Source organism: Solanum tuberosum, unplaced genomic scaffold, assembly GCF_000226075.1.
Source record: "Solanum tuberosum cultivar DM 1-3 516 R44 unplaced genomic scaffold, SolTub_3.0 scf00779, whole genome shotgun sequence".
Lineage (NCBI taxonomy): Eukaryota > Viridiplantae > Streptophyta > Magnoliopsida > Solanales > Solanaceae > Solanum > Solanum tuberosum.
Genome location: NW_006239698.1, coordinates 41,200 through 48,395, shown reverse-complemented (window position 1 = coordinate 48,395; position 7,196 = coordinate 41,200).

The window sequence follows — 7,196 nt, the reverse complement described above, 5'->3', positions numbered from 1 at the left end:
GAATCACAAAAATCAGCCCATTTTCTACCGGTAAAGACTACCCATTCAGCAGAAGATTATGCCAAGTTATATATTCAAGAGGTGGTGAGACTTCATAGAGTCCCAGTCTCCATTATTTCAGATAGAGGTTGCACAATTTACTGCACAGTTCTGGAAATCTTTTCTAGAAAGGCTTGGGTTCAAAGGTGAACTTAAGTACTGCCTTTCATCCTCAGATTCATGGGCAAGCAAATCACACTATTCATACTTTAGAAGATATGTTGAGGGCTTATGTGATTGATTTCAAAGATAATTGGGATGATCACCTACCTCTCATTGAGTTTGCCTACAACAACAATTATCACTCTAGCATCCAAATGGCTCCATATGAAGCTCTTTATGGGGAGAAGATGTAGATCTCCTATTGGGATGGGTTTTGAAGTTGGTGAAGCCAGGGGTTGATAGGGACCCAAATTTAGTTCACCAAGCTATGGAGAAGTTGAAAGTGATTCAAGAAATGTTGAAAATGGCACAGAGTCGTCAAAAATCCTACATTGATGTTAGGATAAGGACGTTAGAGTTCGAAGTAGATGATTTGGTATATTTGAAAGTTTCACCCATGAAGGGGGTTATGAGGTTTGGTAAGAAGAGGAAACTTAGTCCCCGGTATATTGGACCGTACCGCATAGGCAAGAGGATTGGCAATGTTGCTTATGAGTTGGAGCTACCACAGGAGCTAGCACCGGTTCATCCGGTATTTCACATCTCCATGTTGAAAAAGTGCATGGGCGATCCTTCATTGATCCTACCAACTGAAAATATTAGGATCAAGGATAACTTATCTTATGAGGAGATTCCTGTTCAGATTTTAGATCGTCAAGTTCGCAGGTTGAGAACAAAAGAGGTAGCATCAGTTAAGGTCCTTTGGAGGAACCAATTTGTTGGGGAAGCTACTTGGGAAGCTGAAGAGGACATGAAAAAGAGATATCAACATCTCTTTGAATCCGGAGGAAATGCAGATCAAGGTACTAATTTCCTTCTTAGTTTTCTTTAAATTATAGTGAGCATGTTGTTGTTGTTTGCATTTTTCTTGTTGGGTGTTTGAGTTTGATGTTACACCCTTAGCCTAGTAAGAGTAATCTCATTCGAGGATGAATGTTCCCAAGGGGGAGATATTTTGACATCTTGCAATTCGAAATAACTATGAAGAAGCTTATAATTGGAAATAGTCTCTTTTTTTTTGGAAAGAATGCAAATCTGGAAATTTAGCTAAGTATGGAAAAAAAGTGAGTTTTTGGTCAACTTCAAAAGGTAATAAATCCTAGCTCAAGATGATTTAGGTGTATTTTAAGTTATGTATGGAAAGCTCTTGGAAGGATCTTTCCAACGCCGCCGAATTTGCTCGATTTCGAGTTCGTATGAGTGAGTTTTGCCATTTGGAAGTTGGTTTGTTGGGATAAGGGAAGTTCAATCCGAATTTTTAAGGGTAGTTTGGTCTTTTCCCTAACCATTTTTGAGCTAAAGTATATTTTGGGAGTAGTATTGAGCACCGAATTGGGGACGTGAGTTCATATTAACTCAACTCTCCATAAGAACCATGTAGCCAGCATGGGATTTAACGGGTCATACTTTTAAGATGATCACGTAAGTTAAGCTAGTGGATCCACTAAGTTAAGTAAGGTCATATATCAAGGCAAGGTATAAGATGGTCCTTGGGCAACGTGAGGTAAAACGTTGTATCATCACTAGGGCTCATAGTGGTGGTTGTCGGTTAAATAACCTCCCACAAAAGTTATATTACTTTTATATTTAAGTAAAGTTGAGTTTGTTATTGCCTTATCTTTAACGAACTAAGTTGTTTACATTATTTTACAAGTTTTATATATTGCATGTGTCTTATTGTTTTATATTGAGTTCGGTTATTCATGAGTTGAACAGAGCCAAGGTAAGTGTTCCTTTGTACTCCTTTCAAGCTTAAGTTGTTGTTTAGCTTTCCAGCTCGCATACTCGTACATTCAATGTACTGATGCCAGTTGGCCTGCATCTTATTATGATGTAGACGCAGGTAACCAAGATCAGTATCCAGCACGTTGTTGATCCAGCTGAGCACTCCAGAGTCAATGATGAGCCTCTTTGCGTTTCGGAGGACTCTGTTATTTTGTTTTCCTAGTTTTGCTTTATTAGGATGTTGTGGGGTCTGTCCCAACATCTACCTCAGTGTTATAGAGGCTTCATAGACAGTCAGACAGTTAGTATTGAGTCTCTCATCTATGTATTTACATATTTTCTATTTTTGAGACACGAGTTGCCTTTTTGGCCAGATTTTATCATTTAAGTTGCTTTATGATCTTTTATTGCATTGAGTGTTCCGCTGAGTTAAGTAGCTAGGCCAAGGGTTCGCTTGGGCTAGCAATGGTCTTCGAGTGCCAGTCCCGCCCAGGGTGTAGGCTCAGGGCGTGACAGAAATGATGAATTTCTTGAATTTTAAATAAGGTAAAGTTGTGAAAATTGGGGATCTTGTTTTTGGTAATGTTTTTACTGTTTTGGGGGAGATTTGTTTTTCAAGAAATATGGTTAAGTTGGAAGATGAGAGAGTTATTAGTGAGATGAAAGGGAATATTTGGAGGTTTATGGAGTATGGTACAACTCCAATTTTAGCTGATTTTTTTCCAATTTTTTATGGGGTTGTTGATATTCAAGGTAAAAAGAGCAGGGCAAAGAAGTGTCTTGATAATTTGTTTTTATCGGTTATTTTACAATGCCATGACCAAAATTAGATTTTTTAAATCATCCGAATCATGTCGGTTTCTTTTTAGTTTTCGGTTACTTTGTTAGTGATAAACTTTCCATAGAACTAGTATATATAGCACGTTATGTTTTACCGTTTTGGTGTTTAGCCATAAGCTAATTATTTGGTATATAAATATTATTATATTAATATGGGTAATTGGGTATGATTTATGAACTTATGAGTCTAGTAATTGGATCCTTTAAAAAGTTAAAACTAATCTAAGCAACTACAGACCCAAGTCTACTGACCTAACTTTTTATGTATTTGAAAAATAAATTATAAAATATATTTGTATATTAAATTTAACATATTTGGTAGTATATAAAATATATTACATATATGTAAGACTATTCGGTTCGATATTTTTTTGTGTTTTTATATAAATTAAAAAGACTATTTCAATTATTTGGGACGGCTATAAGATTAATAAAAGTCCACGGTTATATTAAAAAATCCTATAAATCGGTTCGGTATGGTATGGTTCGGTCGCCTTTTCATATCTTTCTGACACCTCTAGGTAAAACACACCCTAATAGAAGCGATTTTATACTCATAGAGACTCGAACCCAAGAATTCTGATTAAGAATTAAAGAATATTTATCATTCTACCGCAACCTCGTTGGTAGGTTTTGGAGCTTTTGTTTTGGTAGTTTTTTTTTTCACCCTTTGTTTTGGTAGTTGGGTGGATTATATATATGTAATGAATGTGTGTGTACAGTTTGTTTTGATATTAATTCTTGGGTTTTGGTTGTTTAGAGAATTAAAATTCTCAAAAGTTATATAGCAGATTTGTTTGACCATAAAAATTAAGAATGGTACCACAGAATCCACAGCATTATATTGCACTTTTTTTTTTGGTTTTTCACCCGGTGTTCGGTACTCACATTAAAGTCCGATTAAATCCAGATTCACGTTGAAAAGTCCAACATTGAAAGGTATATAGCTCCCTAACAAAGGTCACTCCATACCCAATGAGGCTCAAACCCAAGACCTCTTGGTTAAGGATAAAGAAGACCACAGCCCCTGTTAGGTGCAATATGATGCACCTACCTATTCAAAATTTTAAGTTTTCAATACCAATGTTCAAAAATATGGTATACAATATTGTACAAAACTCCAAAAAATAAATTATAGGAAAAAATTATGTACTAAGACAAATATGTGATATGTATTTACTATAGAAAATAATAGTTCTTCTTTCAATATAATATGAATGTACCAACCTTACAACGATAATTACACCAATATGTATAATAGATAATAACTTTTGAATACTACACCAATATTATAGATATCGCAGTTGTTTTCATTTATTAAAATTTACAATTAGTTCATAACTATTTACATATATAAATTTGTGCAGAACAAGACAACTTAAGTTCAAAAACTCGTAATCGGAAATGTTATATCATTAAATAAACCAATAATATGATTCATTTGACCAACATAAAACTAAAAGTTTCAACTACATAATATTTTAAGTAAAAATAAAATAAAAACAACACACTATTGTTAAGCGTGATCCACAAATTTGGGGCAAGTCTTCCTGTTATGCCCGGGTGTACCACATTTACTACAAATGACTATACTTCTCTTGTATTTTCATTTCGTTGAATCCTTCTTACGATCATTATTTGGTGGTCTGCCTGGTTGCTTTCTTGCAACTGGTGGTAACATTACCTCTTCCAAAACATGCAATGGAATATCCAAGTGCTTTCGCAAGGCAAACATGTTGGTATACAAAAAGGCAAACATGTTGGTATACAAAATGGCAAACATGTTGGTATACAAAAAGGCAAACATGTTGGTATACAAAAAGGCAAACATGTTGGTATACAAAAAGGCAAACATGTTGGTATACAAAAAGGCAAACATGTTGGTATACAAAAAGGCAAACATGTTGGTATACAAAAAGGCAAACATGTTGGTATACAAAAAGGCAAACATGTTGGTATACAAAAAGGCAAACATGTTGGTATACAAAAAGGCAAACATGTTGGTATACAAAAAGGCAAACATGTTGGTATACAAAAAGGCAAACATGTTGGTATACAAAAAGGCAAACATGTTGGTATACAAAAAGGCAAACATGTTGGTATACAAAAAGGCAAACATGTTGGTATACAAAAAGGCAAACATGTTGGTATACAAAATGGTAATAATGCTGGTATACAAAATGATAATCATGCTGGTATACAAAATGGTTGACGACTAAATTAGCTTACTACACCATCATTTTCATCAAATCATTTACCAAAAAACAATAGATGTACCAAAATATTAGCTTGAAAGTTTGTGTTTATATAAGGTCTAAAGATACCAATTACACAAATCACACACCAAAAGAAATTCTCGAATTATGATGTTTATGTAAGGCCTAAAAGATACTAATTACACCAGATCACATACAAAAAGAAATTCTCGAAATATGATGTTTATATATGGACTAAAAGATATTCAAGTGCACTGATCAATTACACTTAATGTTAGACCAAAAAAAAATTCACTGAATCTAACGTTTAATAAATGTATTTAAATATACCATCATTAACACCAAATTATTTACCCAATATTAATCCTCAAAGCTTATTTTTCTATGTGACCTAATAGAGAACACTCAGACCAAAAAAAAAACTATGACTTATGTGTTTATAAAAACATAATACAGAATAACAATTACACCAAATCACATCACACCATGTACACTATAAATTACACCTAATAATCTACTAAAAGTATTAATAAAATTTATTTTATACTAAACCACGAAACCATCGTTTCACCAAACCATTTACCAAAGCAGAATCATGCAATATGAAGTTTATACTAAACAACAAAACCATTAAAGCAACGAATAAATACCAAAAAATAGCACACCACTCAATATACCCAAATCCAATCTATAAAAGTGATTGATAAACGACCTTAATTCAGATTTAACAAAAATATATACCCAACATAGTAGATTATAAGATAACGATCATGAAAAAATATTCAAATATATTAAATAAAATAATTAAAATAATCATGTAAAAAAACACTAACTCAATGTGATTTATCACAAATACTTGATGTGTCCCATCCTCCGTTGTGTTGAATTAGAATTGAAAAATTGTTGGTATGTTTGAACTGTCGATCAGAAGGGAGTAGAAAGAGACTTTTATTTTTGTTAAAAAACTTTTTTTTTATGGGAGGGAATATATAACAAATCTAAGTAAATCGTGGAAGGCAAAAGAATTGGAGAAAATCAGGGATTATAAGAAAATTGTGGCTGACTAATTCTACGCTTCCTTTTTTTTTTTAATACTAAATTCTAGTTTTGAAAAACAACTATTGCTATATAGTAGTAATTAAGGTACTTAAATTGTATATTTAATATTTTTGCCCTATTATAATCTCTAAAGTTCCCTACCATTAAAAATAAATTACCAAAATCTCTTCTCAGATACATATCTATCCCCTCTCAGATACATCTCTCCCATTAAGTAATGAATCATTTGCAATGTATCAGATAGCCAAGGAATATATCCGAGAGCAATGAAATATTCAGTGTTTTTGAACATAATTGGGTAAACTTCTGAGGTAGGATGTAACTAGCCCCAAATATATGATACTTTTGTTCTATATACTTATATTTAATTTGGTTACATTATATTATGCAGTGGTCAAAATTCAGGCCCAATATATGATGGAAAATATCTTATGCAAGTTCTTCAAGAAAAATTCGGAGAAACTCGTTTGCATCGAGCTTTGACCGAAGTTGCCATCTCAAGCTTTGACATCAACTCTAATCCCATCACCGGAAACAATATGGCCTAAGAATGCCACAGACTTGAGCCAAAACTCACATTTAGAGATCTTAGCATATAACTCCTTATTCTTTAGAGTTTGGAGAACTATTCTGAGATGGCTAGCATGATCTTCCTCAGTCCTCAAATAGATTAGAATGTCATCAATGAACACGATAACAAACATATCTAAATAAGGCTTGAATACTCTATTCATAAGGTTCATGAATGTTGCAAGCGCATTGGTCAAACCCAGGGGCGGACCCACGTGTTGCCCAGGGGTTCACCCGAACCCCCTCAAAAAAAAATTACACTGCATATAAGGTGAATTTTTTGGATTTATGTGGATATATATATTTTGAACCCCCTAAATGACAAGGTGAACGAGATAGCCTAGTGGCAGCTCCCTTCAAAGTTAAGCCTGACGTCCAGGGATCGAATCCCTGGGTTAGCGTTTTATTTTTTAGTTTTTTACTTTCAGTTTTTTTTTTCCAGTTTCGATTTTAATGTTTTTTTTTTAATAAAACGTGCTAAAATGTGGTTTAAACCCAAAAAATTCAAGGGTCCCAACTCCCATACTCCCATAATCCCATTCCTAAAAGCTAATAACTTTTTCACTTTTCAATTCATTAAATCAC